The 15,508-nt window shown below is 36.3% G+C and overlaps 1 pseudogene; it reads left to right on the forward strand.

Moving 5' to 3' along the window:
* Positions 1-3,088: 3,088 nt before the first annotated feature.
* On the forward strand, positions 3,089-3,488 carry LOC114034227 (annotated as a pseudogene).
* Positions 3,489-15,508: the final 12,020 nt, after the last annotated feature.

Genomic DNA, 15,508 nt, shown 5'->3' on the forward strand with positions numbered 1-15,508 from the left:
TCTGAGCATTCTTGATGAAAAGACCAGAGCTGAATAGAAAATTTGACTTTCAAAAACAAGACTCAAGAGAAGCATGAAGAGGTAAGCAGAAAAGAGAAATTATAAGGGACTTATTAAAATTGAACTGTTTACATTCCTACACGGAAAGATATTTGTAACTCATGAGACCTTGTCAGTATTAGGGTAGTTGGAGGGAAAAAATTATATGTATAGAAAAATTGATTGAGAGAGGGCACAGGGTGAGCTGAAGATGAATGGGTGATATCTGGAGAATAAAACTAAGGGATGAGAAATGATCATACTGGGAGAAGGAGAAAGAGAGAGGTAGAATGAGGCAAATTATCTCACATAAAACAGATAAGAAAAGGCTTTTACAGTGGAGGGGAAGTGGGGAAAGGTGAGAGGGAATGAGTGAATCTTATTCTCATTGGATTTGGCTTAAGGAAGGAATAACATTCACACTCAATTGGGTATGGAAATCTATCTTATCCTACAAGAAAGGGGGCAAGAGGATAAGACAGCAGGCGGGGATAATAGAAGGGAGGGCAGATTGGGGGAGGAGGTAATTAGAAGTAAACACTTCTGAGTAGGGACAAGGTTAAAAGAGAGAATAGAATAAATGCGGAGTAAGGGTGGGATAGGATGAAGGGAAATATAGTTAGTTTTTCACAACATGACTACTATGGAAATGTTTTGCATGACTACACATGTATAACCTGTATTGAATTGCTTGTCTTCTGAACGAGGGTGGATGGGGAAGGAGGAAGGGAGAAAATTGGAACCCAAAATTTTAAAAACAAATGTTAAAAATTGTTTTCACATGCAAGTGGGAAATAAGACATACAAACAATGGGGTATAGAAATCTATCCTGCCCTACAGGAAAATAGAAGCGGAAGGGGATAAGAGAAGGAACGATGATAGAAAGGAGGGCAGATTGGGGAAGAGATATTCAGAATGTACACCATCTTTAAGTGGAGGGAGGGGTGAGATGTGGAAAAAATTTGGAACTCAAAATCTTGTGGAAGTGAATGTTGAAAGTGAAAAATAAATAAATTAATAAATATTTAAAATAAAAATATATAAATTATCCAGATTAACATAAGAGGAAATAGAATACAAAAATAATCCCATCTTAGAAAAAGGAATTTAATAAGCCAAAAATGGATTTATGGATGAATTCTGTAAAGACCAAATGGTTTCACAAGTAAATTCTGCCAAACATTTAATGAACAATTAATGCTAATACTATCTAAGCCATTTGAAAAATAGGTAAAGAAGGAATCCTATTAAATATCTTTTATGTCATAAATATGGTTTTTATACCTGAACCAGGGAGAGTAAAGATGGAGAAAGAAAACTATAGGCTAATTTTCTTAATGAACATAGAAGAAAAAAATTAAGTAAAATACTAGCAAGGAAATTACAGCACTGTATCAAAATGATCATTCACTATGACCAGTTGAGATTTATACCAGAAATGCAGGCCTGGTTCAATGTTAGGAAAACTATAAGCAAAATTGACCATATCAATAACAGAAACAACAAAAAACATTTGATTATCTCAATAAGTACAGAAAAAGCTTTTGTGAAAATACAACTTATTGCTATAAAAATATTAAGAAGCATTGGAATAATTAGAAACTTTCTTAAAATTATCAGTACTATCTATCTAAAACCATAAGCAATTATTATGTATAATAGCAAAAAACTCAAAGTTTTCCCAATAAAATCAGGAGTGAAACAAGGATATCTAACACCACCATTATTATTCAATATTGTACTAGAAATGCTAGCTTTGATACTAAGTCAAGGAAAAGAAATTGAAGGCATAAAAATAAGCAATGAAGAAATAAAGCTATCATTCTTTAGGGATTTAAAATATACATATATATATATATGGAGAGAGAGAGAGAGAGAGAACCCTAGAGAATCAACTGAAAAACTGGTTGAAATGACACCTTTAACACACTTTCAGGATATAAAATAAATGTGCATGAATCATCAGCATTTTTATATACTATCAATAAAACTCAGCAGAGTGAGATAGAGAAATTCATTTAAAATAACGGCAGATAATATACAATACTTGAAATTCTACCCACTAAGGCAAATTCAGGGACTATATGAACACAATTACAAAACACTTTTCACACAACTATGAAAGATCCAAACAACTGGAGAAATACTAATTGCTCATGGGTAGAATGAGCCAATATAACAAAAATGACAATTCTACCAAAATTAGTTTACTTATTTAGTGCCAAACCAATTGAAACTACTAAATAATTATTTTATAAGATTAGAAAAAATAATAACAAAATTCATCTGGAAGAACAAAAGATCAAGAATTTCAAAGGAATCAATGGAAAAAATGTGAAGGAAGAAAGTCTAATAATATCAGATTTCAAACTATTTTATAAAGTGGCAATCAACAAAAAAGTTTGATAGTGGTTAAGAAATGGAGTGGTTGATCAATGGAATAGGTTAGGCACACAATAAATACTAGTAGTGTTTGATAACTCTAAATATCCAAGCTTTGGAGTCAAGAACTCACCATTTTAACAAAAATTGTTCAGAAAAACTGGAAAGCACTTTGACAGAATAAAGGCATAGACCAACATCTCACACCATATACCAAAAAATATCAAAATGGATACATGATTCAAACATAAAAAGGGTGATAAATAAGTAAATTGGAGGATAATGGAAAACTGTACTTGTCAGATATATGGATAAGGGAATAGTTTATAACCAAAAAAAGTCAAAGATGATCCCAAAAAGTAGAAATGAATAATTTTGATTACATCAAATTAAAAAAAGTGGTTTTGTACAAACAAACCATTGTAGCCAAAATTAGAATGAAATCAGGAAACGGAGAAAATTTTTACATTCTAAAAATACAGGGAGCTGAACCAAATTTATAAAATTAAGGGCCATTCCTGAAGTGATGTGTCAAGTGATATGAACAAGTAGTTTTTAGAAAAAGAAATCAAAGCTATCAATAGTCACATCAAAAAATGCTCTATAGCTTTCTAGTTTCCATCTTTGCTGTGACAGAAGCAGGACTAGCATGGCTGAGTTGCCACTATGCAGCTGTTTGTCTGTGCGAAGGCTCTGCACACCCTCGACGTGACCAGGCAGGAGGCCGTTGCCCAGATCAAGGCCCACGTAGCATCCCTGGAGGGCCTCCTTTCCCCAAGGACCAGGTCCTGTTTCTAGGTGGCTCTAAGAGGATGAAGCCATCTTGGGGCAGTGCGGGGTGGAGCCTCTGTCCACTCTGGAAATGGCTGCTCAAATGCTAGGAGGTAAAGTCCATGGCTCTTTGGCCCGAGGTGGAAAAGTGAGGGGTCAGACACCTAAGGTGGCCAGGCAGGAGATGAAGAAGAAGAAGATTGGGTGTGCTAAGAAGAGAATGCAATACAAGTGATGCTTTGTCAGCGTAGTGCCCACCTTTGGCAAGAAGGAGTGCCCCAATGCCAACTCCTAATCCCCTGGTACTTTCTGTCTGTCCCCAATAAAGCCACTATGACTCTTAAAAATTAGTCATAATTAGAGAAATGCAAATCAAAATAATTCTGAGGTACTTCACACCTATCAATTTGGCTAATATTATAGAAAAGGGAATTTATGAATTCTGGAGATGTGGAAAAAATAGGGACACTGATCCTCTGTTGGAGTAGAGGGAGAGGGAGAGGAAGTTGGTCAAGCTATTCTGGAAAACAGTTTGGAACTAGGCCCAAAGGGTATAAAGCTTGGCATACCCTTTGACCCAGCAATGCCACTTCTAGGTCTGTGTCACAAAGTGATCAAAGATAAGGGAAGCATTTCTATATGTACAAAATTATTTATAGCAACTCTTTTTGTGGTGGCAAAGAATTGGAAATTTGTCTGAGGGAAGGCTCTGCACACCCTCGAGGTGTCCCCCATTAATTGGGGAATGGCTCAACAAGTTGTGGTATGTGATTGTGATATAAAACTTTTGTGCTCCATAATGAGGAGAATGGGTTAAAAAAGAAAAAACCTGGGGAAACATTGCAACTGATGCAAAGTTAAGTGAGCAGAACCAAGAGCACTTTGTACATAGTAATAGCAATATTGTAATGGTGAGCAATTATGAAAGACATAACTACTCTATTCAAGACAACTATCCAAGACAATTTCAAAGGTCCTGTGATGAAAAATGTTGTCCACTTCCAGAGAGAGAGAGAGAGAGAGAGAGAGAGAGAGAGAGAGAAAGAGAGAGAGGGAGGGAGGGAGGGAGAGATCTGATAAAATCTGAGTGTACATTGAAGCATATTATTTAACTTTATTTTTCCTGCTTTTTTGCAACATGGCAAATAGGGAAATAATTTTTCATGACTTTTCATGTATAATTGCTATCAATGGGTGATGGTAAAATAAGTTTTGAAATAATATTAAAAAGATCAATACCTTTAAAAAATCAATGAATATCTTCTTTAGTAGTGAGAGCATCCACAGAGAAAAAACCACGAGGGTGGGGAACCTGTGGCTTCGAGGCTACATGTGACCTTCTAGGTCCTCAAGTGTGGCCCTTTGACTGAATCTAAACTTCATAGAATAAACCCCCGTAATAAAAGGATTTGTTCTATAAAACTTGGATTCAGTCAAAAGGCCACACCCAAGAACTTAAAATGCCACATGTGGTCTGAGGCCACAGGTTCCTCACCCCTGCTAGGCATAACCCCTTGATATAAGAAGTAAGTTACTTAATAAAGGTCCTAATTCTTCTCTCCTATTTAAAAAGTCATAGCTATGACCATGATTAATCATGACTAACCAGGGTTCAATTAAGTTTATATAAAAAAACTAGAACACCAGATGATTCCTTGAGACAGAAGGAAAAAATACATTCACTTTGATGAGGATGAAACTTTCAAAATTTCTAGATCTAAGAACAAACTACTACACAGGGCACTCTACGACTACCAGTGTGTTCAACACAGGCACACCCAGATATGCCACACCATGACCTCAAGTGAGGTTCCACAGTATATTTATAAAAAAACTCATATATGTATAAATTTACATACATAAATATACACATGTGTAAAGATGCATATGTATATATGATAATGTTATGCATATATACATATATGAAGGCAGAAAAATATATGTGTTTATTATTAAGCAGTAAGCATATGCTTTTTAACATTTTCTTTAAGATGGAGCATCATTAGGGAGGGAACTGTTTTTACTATTCCATCACCATCATAGTTCGTTACTATATAGTATAATTCACAGATTGTAAAGAAAAATCTGACATAGTATATTTTATATACTATATTTACATAAATAAGATAATATAATAGATTTAATATTTGTTACAAATAAGACCAGCTAGTTACTTTCAGGGTCTTGGGTTGTACCATAAAGGCTGTCCTTAATTTGGAATGAGTTTAGTTTTGGAGGAAGTTAATTTTTTCCCTTAATTGTTTTAAAATGTTTTCAACATTTTTTTGCCATATTTTCTTTATTTGGAGATATTTAAAAATAGATTTGACATTTACTGCATGAATTTTCCCACATTTCTAATATGAACATTTGTTTCATTAGTTTAGCTAATTGGAAGTTTATAACTATTTGTTTGAAGGTTGATGCTCTCCTTCACTTTCCTGTATTTTTTTAAGTATTAAATTACCCCCAAAGATAGCCTGGTAAAATTGGAACCAAAGTTGAGTACATAAGCAAAGTTTGAGAGAAATATTCTACTAGGCTTCAGTATCTAGATAATAGTTCATAGGACTTAAAGATGGAAGGGACATTAAGGATCATCTAGCTCAACTCCTACCATTTACAAATAAACAAACTGTGTTCCAGAGAGGTGGGACTTATCTAAGGTCACACACACACACACACACACACACACACACACACACACACTCACACACACACACACGCACATATAAATTCGAGATAACTTAATGTCAAATTCTGAAAATAATTAAGGCTCAGTAGTATTAAAAACATCAACAAAGCCCTAAGCCCCATTATTCTCTGAGTACATTCATCAGGCTGCAATAATAATGGGTAATGTTGTCGGCAAATGAGATTCATCATTTTCAAAAATGTTTTGTAGTCAAGGTTTCGCCCAATATGGCAATGATCAAGGGAAAAAATAATGGGAAATGCGACAGAAATTTAAAAAAAGAATTCTCTGTAAAGTCAGAGAGTCAATGCTGTGTGCATGTATTCATTCAGCTCGTGGGTAAATTAAGATGAAAGAAAGACAAGTACAGGAAAAAAACAGACATATTTTAACTGATCGAGTCATTTTTCCTTGATTTGGAAATCTGGTCACCATCTCTGTCATGAAAATCAAGGAGGCTGACTTGTCGTAACTGGTACATTTTACAAAGGTAGTCAGTTACCTTTTGAAAGTCTCTGCTGGTTAGAAGAAACCAAACTTCTCATCTTTATCAACAATTTCCTTTCTTCAGTTTTCCCATTGTTGTAAATGGTAACCTCCATTCTACTTTTACAAAGACTGGAGGACTGAGGTTTATTTTTTATTCTTCCCTTTCTTTCAAACTCCCATTTCTCTTAATACTTGATGGAATTTCTTCCTGTGAAATCTCTCACAAGCATACCTTACTTGACCTTCCCACTGATGCCATGCTAGTGTTTTGATGCCTAGCAACATACCTAACTTACTACAAAGAGACTCCTACTGGTTTCTTTGTCTCTAGTACCTCTCCATCAATTACAGTCTGTTGTATTGCTGCTAGATTGTTTTCTAAAACAGTGTATTCATAATATTCTTTTCTCAAAAAGTGCTCTGCAGTGCCTACAAAATAAAATCCAATTTCCTCAGCCTACAAGTAAAAAACCCCTTCAAGTTGGCCTTAGCCCTTTTCCAGCCTTATTTCTTGTCATTTCCTGATTCACACAATGTAAATGTATCCTGAACATTCCAGCCTTTGTTCATGCTATAGACTTGTCATTGAAATGTCCTCTTGTCCAAATTTTATCTATCCTTCAATATCTCCTGGAATAATGATATATTTCTCAACCATTCTAAGAGCCCACATTGACCTCATCTCTTCCTAATTCCCTCAGATGTATTTTATTGACATTTAATGTCATGTTATTTAACATGTCATATAATGTTAATTCTTCACATATGTGACTTGTCCCAATTACAGTCCATGAAGATGGAGACATGGTGTTTAGTATTTTTGCTTCCACTGTGCTTCTACCACCCCCTATGCACACACAGTGTATAGGTTTGTAGGATTATGTACACATGGAACTCAATAATAAAGGATTTAGGATGGCCATTATATTTATTTTGTACTGAAGATAAAGGAAAAGATATCAAAGGCAACTTATAAAAAAGATAACCAGATGTCCACAGATACTATGCTTTTAAAATAGGAATAGCATATATCTAAAGCTGAACTCCAATCAATAGTGAATTCATATTCAATGTCACACAGAAGGCAAGATCTAAGTTAATGTTCTTAACTGGGGGACAGTAGGTAAGAATCCTAGGCTATACTTCTAGCTCTTCCATTGTGAAAACTTTGCCCTTTGATTCATCCAGGAAAATTAAAAGAACATTTCATTTATAGTTATCTTAGAGAGCCAAGTAAAAAAATTAAAAATCTCCTATTGGATTTGGGGTATTTCTGATGGTTCAGGTTGCTGGTTTACAACATGGATGATTTTTGGTGAACTTTTATGTGCATGAATTGTTTGGCATTCTTTCAATACTTTACAAAGCTTCTTTTTATATTAAGGGTAAGGAAAGCGAGGATGGGATGCTTGGCATGTTCCAAGCAAATCAACCACTGTCATTATGTGGCCACCATCTTCCCTCAAACCCTAATACAGATAGTGTAATATTCTGAGTCCAAGAACCTTGGGAAAATTAGCGGCCCTCTTCAGCTACTGGCACTGGCTTCTTCCAATCTAAGCCCCAGTGTCACAAATGGAGGGGAGGAATTCGCTGTAGAGAAGATGCCCATCTTCCTTATAATCACCAACCTCAACTATCGACTGACTGCCTCATAGCCTAAGATCCCTAGGAGTAGAAATATTTCCTGTTATCACTTTCCTGCAATTAGAACAGTCCCTGCAGTCATCATCAAGAGAAGCAACCCTTGGGGAAATTTTCTGCAGAAACTCCTCAGCCTACAACTACATACGAACTATTGAAGACCTGAAAAAGAAAATTCTTGCTTCTGAAGTCCTTGGCACCGTAAAATGTTTCGGCATCAGAAATGATGCAATTTTGACAATCAGGTAAAAATAAACATTTTTACTGATAAAGTAAATGACATTAAATAAGATGAATTACCATTTGCTTTGCTCTTGCTTTCTAACATACACAGGACCTTTCATTTGACTTATAGCTAAAACCTCTTTTTATTTGTTGTTTCCCCCATTAGAATATTAGTTTCTTAACAAAAGAGACTGTTTTGCTTTTCTATTTGTATCTCTAACACTTAGTACAGTACTTTGTACATAGTATACGCTTAATAAATGTTTTCCATTTATTTGTTGACAGTTTTTTAAATGAATAGTTGTGTTATTTAGATAGTTATCAGTCTCTGTCTCTATATCTTTTTCTCACTTATGTGTGTTGAGTACATAGATGTGGATTGCTCTGTCTCAAACAGATTGCCTTCTGGCATATTATCATGTCATCAGAAACACTACTTAGATTCCATGTGATATTGTCTGCTTGGTTGCTGGAGTCTGAAGGAAATCAGATTATGGAAAATAGAATTTTTTTAAAAATCAAAAATTCAACTCCACAGTCCTGGCTCTAAATTTCAGAGTCCAATCACAGAATTTTCTTACTGGAAAGGATCTTATAAATCAACTATTCAGACCACAGCTTCTCTGATAAAGATTTAAGGGTTTTGGTGGATTGCAAGTCACATGATATGACTGCCAAAAAAGCTAATAAGAACTTGTAATGCATTTGGAGAGGCATAGCTTCTAGGAATACAGAAGTGACAATGTCTCATTGTTTTGCCTTCTTCAAAACTCATCTGAAGTATTGTTTTCGTTTTCACCTGTGAACTCCACAGCTTATGAAGGCCATTGACAAACTGGATAACACAAAGCAGTGTACATTCAGGATGGCAAGTCCATGTCGTATGAGGAAACCTTGAATGAACCAGGGATGTTTAGTCTGGAGAAGAGAAGTTTATTAGTACTTTCTGGAGGGCTCTAGCCAGGAGTGGTGCTCAGGAGGTCCACCCTGCCCCCTGCCCTTTGCCTCAGGCCCCATGAGGATTCTGAGAGGGTTTTCTCACCTCAGAGCCCATCCCAACCTTCTTAACTAGCTCTATTTTTCCTTCCTTGCTTTACATCTTTCCTTCCCTTATTTTCACCTGTGCTGGAGGGAACCCTGAATCCCAATTCTGCTACGGTACTTAGGGGTATGCTAGAGCCAGCTCAAACAGGTTCTCCAGAGTCAGTTATCAAATTTTCAGTGTGAGCAATTAAGCTATGAATCATGAATTTATTGTTTTATTGATTTGTTGACTTAATAAATGTTAATATTGCAAATTTAACTTAAAAGTATATCCTCTGGAAAGACATTTGTTAAATATTTACCAGGATGCCCCTGGATCCATTCCCTCCTTTTTAACGGTGCACTCCTCCAAAACTCCTGCCCTTTAGGGCAGACTTCCTAATGCATCTTTAGGACTCTTGGACCTTGCCATCCACCTTGCTGCAGTACCCCTAGGAATGTAGGCCTTTCTATCAGCTCTACAGCTGAATTCTTCCACATGTGTCATCTTTCCCTATTAGAACATGAGCTCCTCAAGAGCAAGGATTTTGTGTTTGTATCCTCAGTGCCTAGCACAGTGCTTGGAACACAGTAAATGCTTAATAAATGCTTTCTTATGCATCATCCATTCCAGTAGGAGGGAGTGGGGAATGATTTCTCTTTTCGAATATATGAAGTGTTTTCATGTCAGAGGACAGTTTAGACACGTTCTGTTTGGCCCCGGCAAGTAGCACCAGCACTACTAGGTGGAAGTTTCAAAGAGGCTCCTTTTGGCTAGATGTTAGGGAAAAAATCTTAACGATAAGAGCGTTTGAGAGAAGTAGCTGATTGCTCTCCTTGGAAATCTTTAAGCAGAGGCTACATGATCACTTGCACAGCACAGGTCTTGGGTATATTCTAGCGGAAACTTCTTTCATGCACAGATTAGACCAGATGACTGCTGAGGTCCCTTCCGATTCTCAAATTCCATGACGCTGTGATACTTCAACCTCCTTGTTTTGCAGATGAGGAAACTGAGACTGAGAGACTTTTACAACTTTTTCAGGGTCACAAGATAGTGTTAAAGCAGAGAGGTGTCTACTATCAGTTCTTTCATGTTAACTGTCTTCTTCCAGTCATTCTCACCTTGCTTCCTCAACTTCCTGAATTGAATGTCAAAGATTGCCACGGAGGAACAGAAAGAGACAGATAGACAGGCACAGATAGACAGAGACAGAAAGAAGAGAGAGAAAAGACAGAGACACAAAGAGACAGACACAGACAGACACAGAGAGACAGACAGAGATGGACAGAGATGCAGAGAATGAGATATAAACAGAGAGGAATGCGGAGAGACAGACAGACTCATGGTTAGCAGTGGCACTCTGTAATCCCCCTTCCTCACTTCTCAGGATCTGTGAGATGTATTTTCTCTAAGATGAGGGGAAGGCGTTATGTGGATTATGACAAGCTAAGGAATTTTCTTTGAGGCCAACAAAACTTCATCCTCAGTATGCATTCCTCCTAGTCATAGAGAAGTATCAGTTTCACTGGTATGGCATAATTTTCATGCTTGTGCTCCTATCATTTAACATCGTGTTTAAATGGTAGCTCTTTAATAAATGTTTATTGATTAGATTTTTTATTTCCTTCAGGCTGTCCATGGAATCATCCTTCTGACACTGGTGTGAGGAGAGTATGAGCTCAGGATATGAGATGGCAAAACTTCCTGTATGTCGCAAAATTATATTTGACAATTTCATTGGATCATAGGATTTGAATTGGAGGCGACCTTAGAGAGCTAGTGAAATCTAACCTCCTAGTTTAACAGATGGGGAGACTCAAATGAAGAGAGAAGCAACTTACCTAAAAATAACTTAAGCAGTAGAACTTGAGTTAGAACCTAGGTCCTCTCATTTCAAATCCAATTCTCTGCAAAGCTAGAAATGGTCTAGAATCTTAGGTCTTATTTTTCCATTTTTTAGGCTCCTTCTTTTTAATTCCTCAAAGCATTTGTTAAACTGTTGAATGAGTGGGCTATGACTCAGTGCTTGTGTGATAATGATATAATTGGTAGATAAGGCTGGAGAGGAGACAAGCTAAAGGGCTGATTAGTGGTCGGATGGGAAAATTGCATTAGAAATTGTCAAGTCTGCTGTAAGATTACAGCAGGGCGGCTGGGCTTATAAACATTCAAGTCACATTCAAACCTTTGACAGCAACTCTAATGTCAAATTCATATCCTGTCCCTATAGTGTCTCTGGCCTGGTAAAGTTCAGAGCTGAACATCCAGGAAGTCAACACTGGTCAAACCCCTGTGTTTACAGAGTGTGATTTGTATTTATAACAAATCATTTATTTGGCTGAGTCCCAAGTCACACAATTAATTAAATTGTAGATTGTTCCAAAAAAAAAAAAACCTCTTATAAGTCAATCAGAGGCCTTTTTTCACAATGCTTAGCTGATGAAGAAATTGCTTTTAATTTGTGTTATTATTTATTACCCTAGAAAATGAGTGACTAATACCACGAGGCAAACAGATGTGTTAGTTTCCTGAGTGACTTAGCTCTGGCCTGGTCCTTTCTGCTTTAGGCCTAGACATCATAAGCTATCCCAGATCACAGGCCAGACCAGAGAAGTACATGATGAGGTTGTTGGGAAAAAGAGATTATTATTTTGTGCATTTCCTCACTATAGTAGATGTAAAATGCTCTTACTTTAGATAAAGTCAGAGCTTCATGTGAGTTCCTCAACTTTTGCCCGGCAACCATTTATGCTGAGACCTTGTTTTTTCTATTAAATAGAAGGGTAATGAGGAGAGTGAGGAGAAGGAAGCAGAAGAAAACCAGAAGAAGCTGGATGCCACACAACAGAGTAATGGGTCCCAGATTTGGGTCAAGGCAGGACAGGATGGGAGAAAGAGAGAGACAGAAAGAGACAGATAGACAGGCACAGATAGACAGAGGCAGAAAGAAGAGAGAGAGAAAAGACAGAGACACAAAGAGACAGACAGACACAGAGAGACAGACAGAGATGGACAGAGATGCAGGGAATGAGATATAAACAGAGAGAGACACGGAGAGACAACTGACTCACGGTTAGCAGTGGCACTCTATTAACATCCAACTATCTCCTTAGAGAAAAGCAAATTTTCATGAAGCCAAATGTCAAAGGACAAGGCTTTAGGAATGATTTTTGTTCAAGGGGACTTCAAGTACATGGAAAAATAATTATTTTACATGCAATTTAAGTGTCCTTTGAAAATAGTTGTACAGTTTGGTGGTCTTAAAAATCTTTCTTGCCTCAGTAGTTGTGAGTTGCAGGAGTGGAGCACCTGCAGCCTCGAGGCCACATGTGGCCCTCCAGGTCCTCAAGTGCAGCCCTTTGACTGAATACAAACCTTACAGAACAAATCCCCTTAATGAAAGGATTTGTTCTGTTAAACTCGGACTTAGTCAAAAGCCCCCACCCAAGGACCTAGAGGGCCACATGTGGCCTCGAGGCTGCTGGTTTCCCCCTCCTGGTAGGATTATGAAATATTGATTTCTTTTTTCTGTTTCTCTATATTATTTTGTTTCTTAACCATTGTAACCAGTATGAATAACCATTCTAATCCTGGAAAAGCACCTGCTTAGAATGACTCATTTCCTTTAGGGAATGGTCTGTGCTTAATTTTTCATTTCCTAGGTAATAAATCCCCAGATAAGGAACCTAAAACCTAGAGAGAGGAACTGATTTGTCCACGGTCATATACCTATAGAATCACAGAGGCACAATTTAAACCCAGGACTTCTGACCCCACATATACTTTTCAATAAAGGACTTTGACTTTCACTTTTTTTCATTCTTTACTAAATCTGTCTCAGCTCAGTCTTTTCTAGGCAATATAGAAAGCTACTTCCTTGGGCTTCTGGGTGGGCCCTTGGAACACGAAAGGTATATTTGACCTGCCATGGAGAAACTCAGTGCTTTCTTTTTTTTATTACATTAATACATTTTTATGGCATAAAATGAGTATTCCTGCAGCATAGTACGATAAAAAGATGACTGTACATGAAATTGTAAATCTACTATGCACAGCTTGCTATTCCTTTCAATTACACAACAAAATTATCATGTTAATTTCTTTTTTCTCCTTTTTTTCTGCCCTCCCCAACTCTGCTCTAGAGATATCTACCATTAGTCACAAATGGATATATATACATATATATGTGTGTATATATATGCATATATGTATATATATGTAAAATTATTCTATACATACTTCTGTTTTTCAGTTCTCTGGATACAGATAGTATCTTTTTTCATATGTCCTTTATAGTTAATTTGGGTATTTATAATAGTCAAAAAAACTTATTTACTCAAAGTGATTCTTAAAACAATATTGTTGTTACTGTGTACAATGTTTTCTTGGCTCTGCTCATTTTGCTCTTCATTATTTTATGCAAGTCTTTCCGTGGTTTTCTAAGATCACTGAGCTTATCTTTTTTTTTTCTTGGCTAGGCAATGGGCTTAAGTGACTTGCCCAGGGTCACACAGTTAGTAAATATCATGTGTGTGAGGTCAGATTTGAACTCAGGTCCTCTTGACTCCAGGGCCCATGCTTTATCCACTGTGCCACCTCACTTTTCTCAGAGCTTATCATTTCTTATAGCACAGTAGTATTCTTTCATAATGATATATCCCAACTTGTTCAGCCATTCCCCAATTGATATGCAACCCTGTAATTTCCAGTTGTTTGCCACCACAAAGAGAGCTGCTCTAAATGTTTTAAAACATATAGGTTTTTTTTTTCCTTTTTTCCTTAATCATCTTTGGAAATATTCCTGGTAGTGGTATTGCTGGGACAAAGGGTATAGGTAGTTTAATAAATCTTTAGGCATAATTCCAGATTCCTCTCCAAAATGGTTGGATCAGTTCAAAATCCCACCAACAATGAAATAGTGTCCCAATTTTTCTGCGTCCTCTCCAACATTTGCTGCTTTACCCTTCAATAATTTCAGCCAATCTGAAATGATATCTCATGGTTGTTTTCATTTGTGTTTCTTTCCTCAATAATGGTTTAGAAAATTTTTTGTATGACTATAAATTGTTTTGATTCTTCATCAGAAAACTGCCTGTTCATATCCTTTTCACCATTTATCAGTTGGGGAATGACTCATATTCTTATAGATTTGACAAAGTTCTTTATATATTTTTGATATGAGACCTTTATTTGATAAACTGTCTACAAATTTTCCCCCAATTTTCTGCTTTCCTTCTAATCTTGGCTACATTAGTTTTATTTGTACACAACCTTTTAACTTAATGTAATTGATATTATCCACTTTATACCTATGCTTTCTCTCTCTTGCTTATTTATAAATTGTTCACCTATCCATAAATCTGATAAATAATACGTTCCACGTTCTTCTTATTTCCTCACGATATCTCCTTTTATATCTAAGTTATGTATCCATTCTGACCTCATCTTTGTAAATGGTATAAAATATTAGTCTATGCCCAGTTTCTGTCAGGCCTTTCAACCAAACGGTATACAAATCAGTAATTGTATGTAGTGCACTAATGGTATTTCTATATGAAGAACCTTTTTGCAAGTTTCATTGTGAAGTCAATTAATACACTTGAGTGGGTATAAAATAGTCCTATATTATTCAGTTTTCCTTTGTTTGCAGTGTTCAGAAATTCTGGGTAGAATTGTTAAATTATTTCCTATAGTATGGCTTTCAGTATTTTCAATTCATTTTGTCCTTCTGAAAGACCTATGATCTTTAAATTTTCTCTATATGTTTTACTCCAATGTTAATAGTTTTTGCTCATATAGATATCATTGTTCCTTTAGCTGAGATCCTTCCCACATCTGAGATTCCATGATTCCCTGATTGTGCGGTTGGCCAAAAAAATTGAAGGTGAAAACTTGTCATGTGAGGAGCCTTCACGACCAAGATGTGTCTAGTCATTATATGACAGAGATGAACCACCAACTGGTCTGTACTTGAAGGTTTTCTAGTACTTGTTTGTATGCCACAGCAATTGAAAACCACAAATGCAGATTCCATAATTAGTCATAATAATAACAATAGCTAGCACCTCCAAAATATTCATTATAAACCTTTTATATTCTGAAGAATGAAGTTATTTTTCATAGTCATTTATCTGAATGTATCTATAGCTCTAGTCTGAAATAAATTTGTTCTAAATTCTGGTTTTACTCAATATGAGGAGTTTTTAACCTAGGATCCAAATTTTAGCTTAAGTAG

The sequence above is a fragment of the Vombatus ursinus genome, unplaced genomic scaffold, assembly GCF_900497805.2.
Source record: "Vombatus ursinus unplaced genomic scaffold, bare-nosed wombat genome assembly UNPS02008614.1, whole genome shotgun sequence".
Taxonomy (NCBI): Eukaryota; Metazoa; Chordata; class Mammalia; order Diprotodontia; family Vombatidae; genus Vombatus; species Vombatus ursinus.